Here is a 19147-nt window from a genome sequence, read left to right on the forward strand (position 1 = left end):
GCATAATTTACTGTAAGTGTGATGTGTTCTGCGGGTCGTTCGAGATTCAAAGACTCTTTACAGTCTTTAGCGGAAACTTTCCAGAACTTGTGCTACTATCTTTCGTTTGATGAGTTTGAGACGTGCATAATATTAACCAAGTATACGGTGGGTTTTTACTAGTGTTTCATAAGAAGCTTTTTGTACCTACTTTTTTTTTATCCTGGAGGTTATTAACTTCTGCCCGCATTTTTTGGATGTGCAAGACGTTAAGCTGCCGCTTCGCTAATAGTATTTTCGTAATAATTTTTACCTTTAATTTTACTTTCTGAGGGATTCCCGGGATTAAAGGTGTGCGAAATTTCACCCAATATACCTATATAATATCTTGTCGTTTTTGTGTGATTAGGTAAATAAAAAGTTTCACTTTTATAATATGAGTCAAGAGTCAAAATAATGATAGTCAAAGTCGGACAGTCGTACTTCACTCGCGAAACGCTCCGAACAAAACGATAAGTGAACGTGACGTCAAGGTCACTGAGAGCCCATCTTGACGTATGGACAAAACAAGAGAATTTTTACCTTTTTGGAAGTTAAAAAAAAAAACTAAAATTTTGAAACTTTCAGGTCCTGTATTCTTGTATTATTTCCATATATTTTAAAAATCCACATTATTGTAATAAATTGCTTATTTGCTATCTATTTTACTAGATTTTTTTACAAAATTCAACATGTGTTATCATCCCTATTGGTCTAGAAATACGAGTAGGTAGATCTGAAATGATAACATAAAAATACACACATAAACTCGGCATAAACTTAGTCTAAACTCGGCTCCTCCTTATATAAGAATCCAGTCCAATATGTAATAATTAAAAGAGAAGTAAGTAGTCCAAATTACCCAATTTGCCTTGTAAAAAGGTTGAACATGCCAATCATTATCAAAGTCCCAAAATAGCGCCGTTTACCTTAGCACATACGAAACGCCGAACTGTCTAAGGCAATAAAGGGTAAGGCGTCTAGTTCCGCTCCTGTAACACACTTTTGATCCCTCACCTTACGCCAATAATGATATTCCATTACGTCCCAGATGTGCCCCATTATACCACACGTCTCCCTCCATTACGAGTTGGAAGGTAACGTTCCTACCCGCCTTTTAAAGTTATGTAGTTATACCCACCCCTTTGCTTTGTTATGAAGGGAAAACTTAGTTTTTGTTAGGGCCCCATATTTATACACGTCGACAATAAGTTAGTAGTTTTGTCTGTTGCTATGTTAAAGGGACATTTCACAATGTTGAAGATTGTGAATGCTAACTTGGCATTTCCCGGGCCACTGCCCTGGTTACAAACTTCTATGCTGGGGTGCATACCGGATAACTCTATTAGGGTTCCGTACCCAAAGGGGTAAAAACGGGACCCTATTACTAAGATTCCACTGTCCGTCTGGCTGTCTGTCTATCTGTCTGTCTATCTGTCTGTCTGTCTGTCTGTCCGTCCGTCTGTCAACAGAGATGAACAGACTGTATCTCACCGGGGCTTTATGAACCATGATAGCTAGACAGTTGATATTTTCACAGATGATGTATTTCTATTGCCGCTATAACAACAAATACTAAAAAGTAAAAACAAAATAAAACAAATTTTTAAGTGAGGCTCCCATACAACAAATTAACATGTACAGTCAAGTATAAATACGTCAATCTTAATTCATAATTTAGTGCATATGTGGTTCACAGAAACTCAAACTAAGGCAAAACATAATTAATCCAATTTTGTGAAAAAAGAAATAACAAATAGCCGTACCAATAGCAGCTAGTCTGGTAGCCAATACCATCCCCCTGTCAGTTTGGTTCGCTATGGCCTCGCTATATTAAATGTAGTGTAGGCTGTCCACACTTCCAGCCCCCGCGGGATTACGGTAAGAGGATTATCCCGGAAACTTGTGGAAGCAACCACGCTTCTGATTTTTGTGGGATATCTTCGCGAATTTATCTGTTTGGGTAGTTTTGATAGAGCTTTAAAATGCACTTAAAAATAAGTACGCGTAATTTTGAACTGATTAATAAATGTATTTAGATAAAATATTAATAAAAATCCTCCCAAAGTACTCGTACTACCTCTTCACATTTGAAACTTGGTATGGAGATGGTATAAGGCTCGGGGAAGGACATGAGGTAGTTCTTCATAATCATCATTATCTTTCCACGCAGAAAAAGTCGCGGGCAGAAGCTAGTTTTTTAATTTAATATTTCCGAATGTGACTTATTGGCAACGGACGAATTCACAAGACTTAAAAAATATATAATTATTACCATTTTGTTACACTACGTAGATGGTAGCCATCGCAACACCTATGCAAGTATGCACTTAACTGCATGCAGTAGCGCACTGCGGGTGATTGTACCTAGCAGGTGCTCCTACAACCTCACCCACTGGTTTCAGGTTACTTGGAACTTATTTGGGTTTGGCGTCCGGTAGCCAGATGTTATTTTTGTATGATCATTATTAAATAATTATTTGAGATTGTACAAAAAGGGTTTTTTTTGTGATATTTAATATTATTGTAATAATTTACTGTTTATGAAATATCACAGAAGTTATTTCATAAATCGGTGAATACACTTACCCTTCTCAGGGAAAATAAACTAATGTTAGGCAGTTCCCCTGGAGAACCTAATAAATTCTTCAAACCTTTATAGTAAAGCATTTCTTACAACGTAGGTAATCTATAAATAGACTAACAAGAATTCACACGCAAAAAAAATATATCGGTATAACTACGCGTCTACGCGTAATGACTAAGAATTCCTAGCAGTGTTATTGCGACTGTTTCGGAACTAGGATAAGGGTGCTTTCCAATTATTAACCGAGCGAGCTTGAAGCGTCTCCGTTTCAGCTTAGCTTAGGCTTTCGTATGACCGGCTATTCTTTTGTGCAGGGGGCCTAGCCAAGGTGACAGTCGTTGATAGAAAACGCCAAGGGAAACTTAAATAATGGATGGAAATAGTCACGTGTCATTTTGTAGCATCTGTCATCTCGATACATTTTTTTTCCGTTCGTTTGGCGTCTGTCGATGTATAATTGTCATCTTGGCTAGGCCCCCTGTACCTACAGGTCGCATTTCATCCGATTGTCGTGAAATTATATGAGGAGGTTCGATAATATTATAAATAGTTATTCTAGCTGATTAATTTTTGGAAAATGGGTCATTCTACTTTTTACTGGAGGTTTTTATGATATACAACAATCTTGAAATTTTAATATCCGTAATGTGTTTTGACTTACACTAGTTACTTAAACACAGAATAGGCCTCAATATTTGACCCTTGTCTTTTTTTTATTTTTAGTATTTATAGTCTGGACTTCTGGAGTAAGTAGGTAACTTTGTTACCTTTAAAAAAAATAGATAAAAGATTATTTACTTTTGTTACAGGGTATCGTTAGTGCATCATTAAAATGTGCTTTATATTGATATACAATTAAACAAATTACATAATTTACAAATATAAAAATCCAATAATTTCTTCTGAGGACAAAAATACCTGCAGTAAAAAGTAGAATGACCAAAATATTCGAAAACAAAATGTCCGAGCCAGGGGGTTCGTGATGTCTACAGCTCAAGAGGCACTGGGAGTTCGATTATAATTTAACAATTTGTTATGATTTTGATACGACCCTGACGATCATCTTAGTGATTGGAGCGCATCTCACGCCCTCTAGATCACAGTTGTCAAGAATCTCAAGGTAACTTTACACTGGATCGCCGTCGCCCGCGAGCTAGCAATGTGAATGCATACGCAGTTAACGGTGCAGGATCGCGATCCGGTCCCGAAGGACCATATGTGCGGACAATGGCGTATGCGTGCACGCATAACCGGTCTTTGGTCGTTTGAAAGAAAATGGAAGTATGTGCATGTAAAAGCCTGTGTGTTTTAGAATCTTTTATTTCATGGATAACGGCAAAATGTAACGGGAGTATCATTTACGTTTGCTGATTTTGTACCGTACTAAAGAGGATGTGAGTAGACATTAATAAACTTTTTTACAATGGTGTAATATAATTATGATTTAAAATAGTAGGTAAATGCTATAATGGAGATATGGCTAAAATAAAATAACTAAAGACAGAGGACGATGTAACGATACCGATACCGATATATCGGCCGATATAATCCGCAGGCCGATATATCGGCATCGCTGATTTAAATTCGCCCGATATGACAGTTTGAAAAGCGCACAAAAAGAACGATGCTGCAAATTATAATTTGGATAAACTTTGTTTCCTCATCAAAAATCTACCTACAGTGAACTTTAATTACTTACTGATTTTGATTTACGTTTGCTTTGATGGCCTTAATGATTACCTAAACAAATGTTTTCTTTAATTTTGACTTGTCATTTTTCCTTATTTAAAATTTTCAGGTTTTTACACTTTACGAAATCGAGTGTCTATTAAACATAAGTATTTTATGCTTATTAAATACGTGCATATGATTTTATTTAATTGATTTATTAACTAAGTAATTATTAAGCCATATATCGGTATCGGTATCGCCGATTATTTACTTCAAAAATCGGTATCGGTATCGTATCGGCAAAATCATGTATCGTTACATCCCTAAGAGAGGTATAGAAACCATAACGCTTAACTGACAATTCAGAAACCTTATTGCAAAGATCCATCGATGATTGGTTTCTGTTTGTATCTCCCACATTTTTTAATTTTTTTAATTTGTTTATGAGTATTTATTAGTTATTTATTACATACGTGAGCTTCTTCTGTTAAACAATACTGTTTTGTATGAACATGCGGTTAACCAACAAAATAACAGCTGGTTCACCAATTCCGCTCACTTTCGACACGGGCGGGTAAGCGTGGCTATAACACTCGCTATCAATAATACAGTCATATGTTAAGCCACATCAAAACGCCCAATGGAGCGGCAAATGGGTCCTTCTGCCCTAGTTACTGGCCGCCCTAAACAACGACTAAGGCAAGACGCGTTTTATTTTTAGATTGTGCTACCTTCGAGTACTTTTATAGAGTAGAGTAAAATAAAAAGTGAGACCTTTAGGATTCTATAGTGTTGTACGCTTTTATATCAAATTGTAACCCTCTTATATCGTAAATTGTATTAAAACGACCTTCTTTGGTTTGGTTGTATGTGTTTTTCGATTAGTGTGTCATTCTCTGATAATATGTCTGCGGTTGCGTCTAATTGCCACCACTCTTTTCATACATTTTGTATGGGTCGCGGCAATTAGACCGCAGACATATTTTTTGAGAATGACCGTAAACATTTCTGTATTTCGAATTTCATATAGGTAGCGATATAATTTAGAGGGACACTGTCAAAACCCATAATCTAATTGACAGAAATTGCAGTTTAGCCAAATGGATATACCTTAAGCTATCTAATCATATAAAATATTTAAAGTAAACATATACTCCTAGACATGTACATAGAACAGTAAGCTTATGAAGGCTCTGGGTACTTGTAAGTACCTATACATGATACATGATATTACCAGAATTTAATTTTGAACCTTGTGGTCCTACAAGCCTCATAGGCAAGCTTTACGACAAAGCTTTGTCGTCAACGGCACGAAATGAAGTGGTATACTACACGTGTACACTTCGATGAATGTAATAAACCGGTCTATCGCGAATTTGTTTACTTGTAGTTTCGACATTTCGTCATAAGTTTGTTCGGTGATTGTTGCGGACAACTGAAGTCCATGCAGAATATTAAGATACACGGTGTTTTTTAAATAATACCCTATGAAAATTTGCAATTCGATCAATCCACCCACATTTCCTATTGATGATTAACAACCGTTAGTCACCCATCATCCGCGTGTCATAAAATAAACTTAATTTTATTTAGGTATCTTGTGCCTATAAAAGTCCATAACTGGAACCCTCCTTTGTCTGGTTAATTTCGTCAGACGACAACCAAAACTCACTAATTACTAAAAAATAATGAAACAAAAATCAACCTTATTCAGATATAAAATAATACGGTTCACTATGGTCTCTATGGATCTATGGTCACTATGGTTCAAAATCTACGGTGTTGAAAGCGTTTCAGCAACGCTTTCAACACCGTAGATTTTGACATTCTGTTGGGGATATTACGTACTCTCAACGTTTCTCCAGAAGCTACTGAGTGGTTTCATAGCTATCTAGTAGGTCGTCGGCAACGTGTTAAAGTTGATAACTCTCGTTCACCTTGGTGCAGCACGCTGGCTGGCGTTCCGCAAGGTGGCGTGCTGTCCCCTCTCCTTTTTTCAATTTTTATTAATTCTATCACTTCAAATCTCCTTTCTGCTTACCATCTTTATGCCGATGACCTACAAATTTACTCACATGGCCAGCTTGATGATTTACCTTCTGTTATTCACACCACTAACACTGACTTGGAACGTGTTTCAAACTGGAGCTCTTTTTATGGTTTAAAGGTTAATCCTTCTAAAACCCAAGTTATCATAATTGGTAGCCCAAGAACCATAGCAAGAGTAGACTTTGATAAATTACCAGGTGTATTTTTTGATGGGGTACTGATACCTTACTCTCCCCAGGTTAAGAATCTAGGCGTAGTCTTTGATCGCACGCTCTCATGGATACCGCAGGTCAGTGAAGTGAGCAGGAAGGTCTTTGCAGCTGTGGGTTCCCTACGACGAGTTCGTAACTTTTTGCCTTTTGCCACTAAAATTGCGCTTGCCCAGTCTCTCCTATTGCCCATTTTGGACTATGCCGATATCAGTTATTTAGATCTGACAGAAGAGCAACTGAATAAACTCGAGCGGCTTCAAAATGTTTGCATTAGGTTTATTTTCGGATTACGTAAATTTGACCACGTCTCGAGCTATCGTACGCAGCTCAAGTGGTTGCCTATCCGTTTCCGCCGCGACTCTCATATTCTTCATCTTCTTTTTTCCGTACTGTTTCTCCCAAACACTCCCTGCTATCTCAAAGTCCGTTTTAAATATCTTAACTCTGTCAGGTGCTCTCAAAATCTTCTACTTTACCCACCTCCTTCTTCTTCAAAGGTCTACAACAATTCTTTCAGTTTTCGCGCAGTTCGGTTGTGGAATGCTCTGCCCATCGATATTAGACGTGCTAAATCCCTCTCTATATTTAAAAATCGTTTAAAGGAACATTATTTATCTAAGTCTTAATCCTTCCGTGCTCTCTATGAAACTCACTGTTATGGCTACCTCGACATACCCGTATATATATATATAGGTATAAGTTATATATAAAATGTATGTATTAATTTATGTAGTGTATGATTTATTGGATAGTTGTAGTTTATGTATTTTATTATATTTGTCTAAATTGTTTTCACAAATTTTGCTAATTTCATTTTTTTTTTTTTGCGCCACCCGTACACTTAACTATGTTCGCCGTTTCGCTATCTGAAGGTTGTCTGGAAGAGATCGCTGTTTAGCGATAAGACCGCCTGTTGTAACCTACGCCGTTAAATTCCAATGTATTCTCTGTAACCTTTATTTTGTAGTGTGCAATAAAGTATTTTATTATTATTATTATTATGGCTATGAACTTGTGGTGGCAATTATAGTTTTGGTTGTCACCGGACGATGTCTTTATTTTTATTTTCGATTTCCAAAAGGTTAGTAACCTAGTAAAAAATTATAGTCAGACCTCTTCTAGTCAATCTATTACTTGTTTACTAGACAAAACCGTGAATAAATAACGGATCCACATCTACAGCTATCGATCTGGTTTGGCGGGCGGCCCAGTAAATGTTGGGACAATCCGCCAACACGGGTAATTAATACGTGCGTGTTCCGCTGACGCTAATGGCAGGGTTATGGACTGGACTGGCCTGGATGGTAAATGGAATCGGACTCGAACGGATTTCGGTGATTTATCATTTGACGTACAGGTAAATTACGTACGTTCGTAGTGTGTTTGTGTTTTCGACGATGATGATATTAAATTTTTTGAGCAAACTTGTGATTTTCGAATAATAGTAGGAAAAATAATAATGTATATGATTTAACTAGACTGACTCCCAACACAGTCTTAAACACGTATAAAGGACGAGTCAAATTTTTGGCTTTTAAATAGTACATGCAACTCTCCCGATATCATTTCTTTGTTCGATCGATAGCAATATTAACGTCTTTTATTTATTGCCGTCTAATCTATGTATAAGGTGCGAGTAGACGTCCGAGTGCTCGACACTGTCTTATTATACCCAGCCGCATAATTGCATGGTCAATTTATGAACTTTAAACATAAGATAAGTCACTTTAAACTCTCCTGTTTTGAACACATTTAATTATACGAACGGGAACGGGAGCTGTTTTCGTCGTCGAATCGTCGGAATTTAAGGTAAAAACAATGAAATTAAATCGCGGTAGACCCGTCACCTTTTGGGCATTAGCATGTCGAGCACAAAGTGTAGTAAATAATAGTGATTTACATGAATTACGTGAAAAAGAATTAGAACCTAAATCCTTTAAATAATGATAATGAATCCAACAGTTTATTAAGTACCAAGTAACAATCACGCGTACTTTCAAGCCAACCCACACACCCTCACCCAGTGCGTTCATTCTAAGGCCTGAAAAATGGATTCAGACCACGCCACTTGAAAAGAAAATTGCGCTGAATAATTTCCCTTCACGAACGCGGTTTACGTGCATTGTGGAATTACTTTACCGAGTTAGCGTCGCTACGTAGAAATTTCACGGTTTCGTTTGAAATTCGCTTGTGAAACGCTTGGAGGTACTTTGGGATATGCGGTTTAAAATTAATAAGTACCTACCTATACTATATACCCGTAGTAGTAACATAGTTGAGCAAAAGGATAGACGAGTATACAATCATAGCGCATCTCATAACAATTAGCTTTAAAAAAAAGTTGTCACTTCTACAACTTCTACATAAAGTTATTACACTTGTTAAAGTAGGTAATATTGTAATTATGACTGAGAATTATTTTAGAAGAACACATCTAGTTTGTGATTGTTTGATGAAATTCTATATATACTATTTTATAGGTTCTAATAATTATTTAGTGACTCGTTAAATTTCACTCGATATTTCAGCTGCTCATATTGGCTGTATTTTCGTGAGTTAAAAAGATACGTAAGAGTTTATTTCTCTATATTTTTACGTAGGTACTTAAACCAACTATTGTTTTTTTATATATTACAGATTAATTCTCCTATAATAACATCTAATTCTCTCCTAATTAAAGTTAAAAAGACGGATGAACTTACCCTACAAAGCTGAAAAGAAACCCCCCCCCCTGCATACAAATTTCAGTAAATTTGTATGCAGGTGTGGTACCTTTTCTCTGCAGATGACTGTACTAGAAAGTCCTGAGTACGTCATACAAATAATTGATGAACCAAGGCTATCAGCTTGACTTTGAAATGAGCAATGGCCGAGTTTACCAATTATCGTTCATGTCTAGGACAAGCCATTGGCGGTCAGCGGAGCGCGGCCAATGGCTGGCCACGGCCACGACTGCTGCAGACATGTCATAGTTCGGCCTTACGAATCGATTGCTTTTGAGAATTTATAGGATTGATCAATAAATAGAGTTTTGTCATTTATTTACATAGGTGCCTTCTTAAACATTTGTATTTAAAATGTGTAGTGAATTTCACCTTTTTAAGTATTGAACTTTTGAATGATTAAGTTGCTTTATTTCAATATGTAAGTATATACATTCAATGTAATTAACTTCCGTGGATGATGCTAATATCATTCATATTAACTACAGCTCTCTACCATTATACCAGTCTCTGTGCTTGAAAATAGTTACTTAGGCTTTCCGTAACAGATATAGACAGCTCCTGAGAAAAACCGTAAAATTATAAGTATTTAGAATCATATGTATAATAGACTTATATTGACCGGGATATGGACCGTCATTACCTTTTGTATTGTTTTCCAGCTCCCGATATTTCGACGCAGTTACTGCACATGCATCTTGTTCACGGATAACGGTCAATAGGTATAAGTCTAGTGGAACTAACCGTGAATTATTCAAATATGCATATGTATAATGTTATATATTAACTAATGCCCTTCGATCAGCGTAGAACTAGTAGAAATGAATGCCGGCTGATAGGTAGATGAGAATAGTTAAATCGATATACGAGTAGCCTTGCAAGTTTAAATTAGCTAATAAAGGAATGTTGTTCTATGACTAGTGTGCCAAGCTTTATAACCGAGCATCAAAAGGAACTTTTACTCGACTACTGTATAAAATCAAAAGGAAGGCTTGTGGACATAGTACCATACATCACAGGATAAGGAGTGGTTCAGTAAAAAAGTAGCAGTGAATTGTCTGGTATATTTTTTTATCTTTTGCTAATTATGAAGCAGTTATTTTTTTTAGTAATCTGTATAATATACTATAAAATAAAATTAAAATCATATTGAATATATGAGATTGTTTGAGTTTTCTCATGTTTAGTGCAATGTACTTGTAAAACTGTAGAACAACGCAATTTGACTATCTTCACTTGCCGTTTTCCACAATGCCACAATTGCATTTCCATTTCCACAATTTGTTTTATGCTTTTAGATTCCTAAAAGCATAAAACAAAATGTTACGAATAAGTTATACCAATTAAATGGATTTTATCTTGGGTAGCCAGGAAGTCTCTCCAATCTAACCTCTGACAGAGGTTTTTCTATGGGCGACAAATTTCTGTAAAAATGGCAAATACACAAAAGTAGAAATTCCATGTAACTATCACAAAAGTAAAGTCAAATCAAAAGTTAAATATTGTACGAAAGACAGTTTAATAAGGTATTAATTAGCTCATCAAATTTAAAGAAAAAAAATATGTTTATAAGAAACACCTCATAAATTCTCTCAGAAGACGCTGTTCAAAAAATGTTAGGAAAGATGTAATATAAAAGGCGAAAGCATGAATTCGCTCTTTTATTTTAATACGTTTGTATTTAATTTTATAGAATACTACCTATAAAAAAATGCACTAAAAATTATCACAAAATATAATGAAAAATCCACATAATATGGGCCACTTTTTATGCGAACCACTCTTTACTATGTTCACAAGCCTTCATATCATAGTAGTATAGTCTGATGTATGTTTGTTGAAGGTTAACATCGAATAAGCCAAAAAAGTTCATATTATAAATCTACACTTACGACTTGAATATTAATATGGAAGGAACAGGAATGTTAAATCCCAACTTTGCAAATTACATATATTATTACACAATGTATTAAAATAGTTCCACTTTGTGTCAGTACTTGTTTTGTAATGTACCTAGTATGGGCAGGTTTCCGCAACTCACCGACTGGCGCCTATTTTGCGTGACGTGTCAATGTCAGTACTTATTCGTGTTTTCTGTATTTAAAAGAATCACCTTCAAACGTAACGTATAATAACTAAAGTTTTTATAATTACGCTAGTTAAGGTATTTCCGAAGGAAAGTATGTAATTAATTATCTGCTCCAGTACTCTTAAGCCGGAAAATGGGTCGATAAATAAGAAAAGGCTTCAAAGTTGAAGCAAAATTTGACGTCTTGTCAATGTTAATGTTTCGAAGTTGAAAGGCAAGCCTTTCAATAGGCTCGCTTCATAAAGTTGATTTAAGGACTGCATTACTCAAGTTTTTTGTTAATTAATATTTCTTTTTAAACCTTTTTTTAGGCAGCGAAAATAATATTCCAGTTTAGCTATGCGAGCCAGAGAGTTTCTGGAGGAACGCACAATTGATGATTGCCAACCTTTTAATTAAGTGGTGAATATGAAAATGTTGTTGGGTATATTTACATAATCTCACATGGATCGATATATTTGGTTTTAACTGTACATGCGTTATACACATAATTACATACACACACAGTGGTGTAAAAAAATTGTACAACTAAATTAAGGTTATGATGGTACTACTCTCTGAGCAAATAACTATCAAAACTTTCCCAAAATAACCGGAAGTTAAATAAAAGCTAAAAGGTAGTTTAAAGTAAATCTCTCACGTAAATCCTTTAGGATCAGCCGGCCAGGGTCGGCTCGGCCCACTCGTTCCAATCAGATTACAGCGTGATTGCGATTTAATTTAGCCGACATAATCGCCGGAACAATCGCAGGCCGTGATTGAAGCCGAGGTGGGCTAGGTGAGATTCATTAGATCAACCGCTACAAGCAACATTCCTAATAAAGCCAATACAGGCTTTATTAGGAAAGCTGTTTTTTAAAAGGCGAGGACACGGAGCGGGGTTTTTGATATTAGCGGCATCTTAGGGCGAAAATTTTCATCGCTGATTATATGAATACATGATATATTATATGACCGGTGGAGAGCAGCAACCAGCGATCAACTATTTTATCGCGCAAGAACCGTTTGTGTTGTTGTAGAAACTGCCTTCAATGAAAAATCTCGCCCATCGCTATTGGCTTTTTGCTGATTGCTGCTGGTCAGACACCTGCTAAAATAAAATATCGAGCGAACCTAAGTAACTCAAATCATTTTGCTGCATAGTTGTTCTTGAACACATGTTCGATGTTATATATTATTTAATTAGGATAAAAATACACAAAAACTGCTTCAAAACCAAGTACGGCGATAAAAATACAAGAAAAAAATGGAAAAAAAATGGTGACGCAAGCGTCAATGTCAGCGGTTGGTTTTACCTTTGTCTCGTCTTGGCGGGGGCACGGCCGTGCCCCCAGATTATTATTAAGTATTATTGTGAGCCTATTATGTCCTACTGCTGGGCAAAGGCCTCCCCCTCTTCTTCCATTCGGTCTGGATATAATTAAGTATATTATATACATATATAATATAATTCACCGAGCTGAGCTGATAACATCTCCTTTGATTTCTCAGGTATACTTGCTTGTCGTTTATTTACAAATTATTGTGTAATATCAACACGTGCGTTAACTTTCAAAGGAATCCTCATTTCCAAGACAGTAACATAATTCCTCTTCCCGCTTTAATAAACTGTAAGACGTTTCGAATCATAAAGAAGCGTTTCAACGTGGAAAGTAGTTTTACGCCCGTCGTAAACTCCTCTGCTCTATCCAGAATTCCAGACTAGTTAATATGCTTTGCACGACGCTAGAAAAGTAGTTTCTAAAAATTATATTCATACAAAACGTGTTCATTTGTTAGGCGATTCGAGTCTCAGGACTCTCAGGTGGCTAATTACATTAGTACGGGGCTTTGTCCTGAATTTTGTGGCCTGTATATTCTCTTTATGTGCTTGCTTTAAAAATAAGTAGGTTCGTAGGTAAGCCACAATAGCATTGATAGAGAAATGGTTTGATACTTACCTATAAGCTATTAACAAGTTATACAAATTGCGTACAGTTCGCACACGAAGTTCGAGGAAACAAAGTAAACCCCTGCTTATCAACCACATCTTTGTACCAGGTGCTCGTTCAAGCTTACACTCTCCCGCTTTTAAATCCATGGACTACGTGCGCGAACAGCTAGCAGCTGTATGTTGTGTAGGCAAATATTGTTGGTACCTTAAGCACACACAACACACAACTTACATTATATTTCTCCGTAACCGTATACCTACTAGGATTTCCGTAGGTAATCTTAGTTCAGCAAAATAGCTTCCAGACCTTACAGTATAAAAGTTGTGTATAGATCGAACATCCCTGAATTAATTTGTATACCTTTCCTGCTAACACCGTCAAACAAACCGCACCTTAATTTAGGTACCCACTTAAAACTCAGAACGAGGTATTCCAAACTTAAAATAAAGCTAGTTTCCGTCCCCGGTGACCGGTCCAGTAGCCCTCACTCTATTTTAGTACTGTCCAATGTAAATGTGGCTGCCCCCTACGTAAACATAGTGTAAAAGGTGTTAGACAACTTTAATGTCCTTCATTCAGTTTTATGGGCGGAGACTCTATAGAATACATTGTCAGTAAATTGATGAAGATAAAATCGATTAAGCTAAGTCTAGACGCCATAACATCCAGTCTCGACACTGAAACAATGTTGAAAACCATTAACTGAAAAATTTAATTTGTTCTTATTCATAAAAATGATAACGATCAATATATTGGATGTGACTATTTTTCATTTCAAGAGAAGAATATTTTTAATTATATTGTAACAAAACCTATTTTTATAGGAGATGGGTAATAAGCTATATCTAGTCCTGTAATTAGTTTATGTAGCTTCAGATCAGCGAATTTATGTTTAACTAACGTAGCGGTTTCACTCACGTATTTTTAGTCACTCGCGCGACATATTTCGGAGAGCCTAGGTCTCCATTTTTAAGCACTAACAGTATGTTAAGTTAATATGTCTCACGATAGTTTAAATTTGAATTTATGTTTATCGTACAAAACTCGTTTTTGTTCTATTTCGTTTGTTTTATAAACTGGAGCTATATAAATGAATTACAGGGCTAGATATACCTCATGTCATGTCATTGCATGTGCAAAGTTTTTTACAATTCAAAACGTAGTTTTAAAATAAGAACTCCGTTTGCATGGGAAGGTAAAATTCGGATGAGCTTGCTGGGCTCTGAAATATTCTTCATCGGATAAGATCTATTTAAACCCTTTTAAGAACTTCTTAGTGGAGCGACGAGGCTAGTAGACTAAGTATTAGAAAAACTACAGCGCTAAAGCAGAATAAACACTTGAAAGGGGGAAGGATTAACTACTTAATTGGATTCTAGCTTGAAATGTTTCTAACTTATTTATCTCCTTATCTGTGATAAGTAGGAATTATTTATTTATGTGATAAGCATAATATACACACTTGATTTTCACAAAAAAATATCCTTCTTCATAAACATTACTTTATATTCTCGTATCATCATCATCATCATCATCATGTCAGCCGATAGACGTCCACTGCTGGACATAGGCCTCCCCCAAGGCTCGCCACTCCGACCGATCCTGTGCCGCTCGCAACCACCGAATTCCCGCGACCTTCACCAGGTCGTCGCTCCATCTTGTTGGAGGCCTACCGGCAGTTCGTCTTCCGGTACGCGGACGCCACTCCAGAACCTTCCGGCCCCACCGTATATTCTCGTATACCTCACTATAATAGGTAACTTTTAAGCCACGTGTAGATAGAGTTAAAATTACACAAATCAACTTCTTACTCAAATTATCAGTAGACACTTCTGGGATACCGTTGATTCCAAGGTCGAGAATCGCTCAAAACTACAAGACATTTTCATGAATGCCGTCAAACGCTTTTAATTACTCGATGGCACGAAATGGTTATTCATTATTACACTTTATTGACGTAAATTATTACATTAATAAAGATAAGACGTACAAAATTACACTCAATGCACATCAACGAGTTTAGGTAACGATCCGCGTATTCTATTACGAACAGGGAAGCTTTAATGAATTAATCTTGTCAGAGGGAAACGTTAGGCAAGTTTGGGAACAAATTACGGGCGTAAAGTTGCCTCGCACCTTCGACATGTAATTATGGGTAGTTGGAAGACGTAGGAGCTGACGAGCGCGCATATCGCGGATCCGCCGTCGCAAACGAGCGAGATAACAGCTTTATTGCTTGACGACTTGCCAGCGTGAATCAACATTGTGACTCGATACTGCAAGTGAACAAATCGATATACTCGACTTGTTTGTGTCGGCGGCTGTCTGGTGCCAGGCTCGCACCCATAAAGCTACTCCTACTTTTGTAAAACAGAACTGAAAATATGTCTCAAGGATAACTCCAGCTGCTCATCTTTCTGTTGTTTTATGTATCGCTCGGCTTTATGGGAAGTCGTTTGGGTAATGAAAGCCCTTTTATTTTATACAACTATAAGTTTTATGGATGCCGTATATTAAATAATATATCCCTTGTTCAGCCTTATATCTGGGTCGTCTCGTAAACGTCTTTTTAAGGGAATGGAAGTGTGGTTCAAACTGGCACTCGAGGTTCAAGATAGCGGATGATTCTATAAGGAAAAAAAGAATGTGGTGTAAGTGAGATTAGCCGCCGGCGAGTGGCTGGCTACCAGGCTCGCAGCGGTCTCGCGGAGTGTCGCACGGCGCTGTGAAACGGAGCATGTAGGTTAAGAGCCCTCGGCGCTTTGTTAGTGCGCTCTAATCACTGCCGGCCCTCGACGGCACGCGACTCGAGGGCTCGTGGCACTAGCGTTTTGTGCCTCTCCTCCTCGCCTATCTGCTACGCCTTCCTGCTACGGCGCATAATTCAAAAGATTTGCAGCGCCATAAAATTGCAAAAAACCCTATAAATCTAAATAGACTTTATGCTCGGATTTGGCAACGACGGGGCTGGACACAATCCAAGGTACGCTTTTAATTCCAGCAAATCGCTGCGCCATTTTTTTTGGATAAACAACGGCGCGAAACTATTAAGTTAGATTTGTCAACGGGAATTTAATGGTTGTTAAAGAAAATTGGACGTGGCGGAGGTGATAAGGTTTGCAATGGTGTGGCGGCGTTAGGGGATTCAGGCGATACAGCCGAATAACCTCGCATCTATTATTGTTTTGCCAGAATTTATATGGACGGCGTTGACCGTGCTTTGAATTTGTAATTGGATTTCGCGAGAGCTCTCGTCTGGCGCGTTCGAAGCTTTTTTATGGTATCCCGTGGGCGGGAAGTTTTTATTGCTGTATGCTTTTCGCTCTTTTGAAAATTACGTTTGTTTGTGTGTTATGGTATTTACTTTAATGATACGTTAAAATCACTGTAAATATTTGACTGCATTAATAACCGTTTCCCAATTTTTCTGGAATCTCAATATGTAACAAACTATACAGACGGGACCTAACATGACTACTTCAAGCTCAGACAAGCTACAGCTAAAAGTCGACAAGCGTGTTCGAAAGTTCATGCCAACTTAGGCACGGAACTACAGCTAGACTACTGAACACTGTTGCACCCTTTCTGACGCCATTTCTACTTGAAAATTCGTTTAAAACCGTCAAGTGTATATTCTAGAGAAGAAAATGGGTTCAAATGGATTTTCCGACAGGCTAATAATGAGGTGCGGTTTGCTCGTCCCGGCGGAGGAGGTGGGGGCAAGACGGCAACTCATTTCCGCCGCGGCGGAAGGAGACCGGCCAATAAGAAAAAAATGGACTCAGAAGTCACTCGTACTCTTTTAAAGCGTAATTTTATATTTCCTTGTTTTGTTGTGCGACGTGCTGATATCGAGTGTTTAAATTGATGGGTTCTGTTTACTTACTTTCAGTACTTTTCGCTGCCATGCGAACAGGTTTGCAATGTAAGCATGCTACTGTGTGAAAACACAAAATGTACAGCTTGGCTAAGTTTCAAGCTTTAAAAAAAAAAAAACATAAATATTATGAAAACAACGAATGTTACTCGAAAATAGTTTCAATTCAAGGCAAAGTATGTCTTAAAAACCTTAGAATGAGTAATTTATATTGTCGTTATATATATACTGTAGTCCTGTGGTACAAGTCCATAAATATTATGAATTGATCGCATCGCTGATTTGTTCGTACTATAACTAAACTGTTTATATTTCTGTTAAGGCGGTTCCCTGAGCCAGAAGCCGAATAATCTCCTTATATGATCATATTTTTCTAAGACACGTTGATATTCGTAGACGTAGAAAAAAAAATAGTTCTTGAATATATTATCTTTAATTTATTAGCTTCCGATACACGAATTATGACACTTCGCTCGATACAATTAATTCCCAAAGTAACCTCTAACTAGGACTTAATCCAACTTTACTCGGTTATTTATTATGTGACACTATAAACAAAAAAAAGAAGAAAAAACAATCTTAACTTAAATAGTAATCGATATAATATTTCGAATTTCGATATTGTAAGGCAACGTTTTTAAAATAAATAAAAAACCGGTCAAGTGCGAGTTGGACTCGCGCACGAAGGGTTCCGTACCATTACGGAAAAAAACAGCAAAAAAATCACGTTTGTTGTATGGGAGCCCCATTGAAATATTTATATTATTCTGTTTTTAGTATTTGTTGTTATAGCGGCAACAGAAATACATCATCTGTGAAAATTTCAACTGTCTAACTATCACGGTTCATGAGATACAGCCTGGTGACAAACAGACAGACGGACGGACTGCGGAGTCTTAGTAATAGGGCCCAGTTTTTACCCTTTGGGTACGGAATCCTAAAAAGACAAAATTCGATCAAAATTGACACTTGGCGCGCATGGTCTTTCTCGTTCTTTCTTGCGAAATGTGGATGGAACGACCTTAACTTGTCCTAATACCAACGTATAGTACAACACAGTTATCTAAATCAAACCGGCTAATCTCCTCGAAACCATTTCGATTTGGTCCCAATGCGCAATAGCCTATTTTTTGGCAAAACAGCATCCAGGTCGGACTATCCTGGCATCGGGCCAGGGTTGCCAACAACACATGTAGGACGCCAACTCCCGGTTATGCCCGCCCTAGTTTAGCTTGAGGATTTTTTTCTAGTCTACGTAATTGGCATCCCTGTTTTGCTGGTTATCTGTTGTTTTGAAATCTGTTAATTTGGTTCAAATGGTTATACATACATAAATAGAATATTTTGCTGTATTTGTTTATTTTCTTTGTTTTTTTTTTTTCTATTGAAATAATACGTTTGTAAGGACATTAACTATATTTTGATTATTATATAAATAATAGTGTTACAAAAAATTTACAAAAACTGTTATCGCTAAGTTACCAATGTATGTCCATAGGCCTGTTGTGTTATAATTTTTTTAATGTGAATCTGTACAAAGTTTCGAACGGCCATTCGCTGCCCTCAACCAAAGATAGATATAACTCAGTAATAGATGGATACAGTCTAAGGAAAATACGTGCCTCGAAAATCACGAAAATTTGATTCTCGATCAGATGGCGCCACTAGTTTTGGCCTAGTCTCGTATAGAGGGCGTTGACTGTTTCGTTTGTTATTTATAATTTTAACGCATACCAGTGAAAGAACATGGGTCAAAATCATATAAAAATAATTAATGCAAATAAAATAACATTTATCCATATTTAAATACATTTTAACGTATTTTTATAAATTTTCATTTTTAGTTTTAAAGTATGTCGATAGATGGCAGTGAATATACAGTGGTTACAAAATTTACTATGACAGTACCGCTCTATCTTATTATATCCTCATTGCCCTCAATCAACACAGATCGAAATAAATTATAATTATATCTAAAAATAATCAT

General features: G+C 36.8%; 2 protein-coding genes across 5 annotated transcripts in view; one reads left to right on the forward strand and one right to left on the reverse strand.

The window, feature by feature from the left end:
• The window catches only part of LOC134747570 (amyloid-beta-like protein), a 173738-nt gene that overhangs the window by 11498 nt on the left and 143093 nt on the right, over positions 1-19147 (forward strand). The window lies entirely within an intron of this gene.
• The window catches only part of LOC134747587 (uncharacterized), a 179199-nt gene continuing 171332 nt past the window's right edge, over positions 11281-19147 (reverse strand). For both annotated transcript variants that reach the window (XM_063682180.1, XM_063682179.1), the window contains exon 3: positions 11281-11296. The gene's annotated coding sequence lies outside the window, so the exon portion shown is untranslated. The remainder of the gene's footprint in view (positions 11297-19147) is intronic.

The sequence above is a fragment of the Cydia strobilella genome, chromosome 15 (genome assembly GCF_947568885.1).
Source record: "Cydia strobilella chromosome 15, ilCydStro3.1, whole genome shotgun sequence".
Lineage (NCBI taxonomy): Eukaryota > Metazoa > Arthropoda > Insecta > Lepidoptera > Tortricidae > Cydia > Cydia strobilella.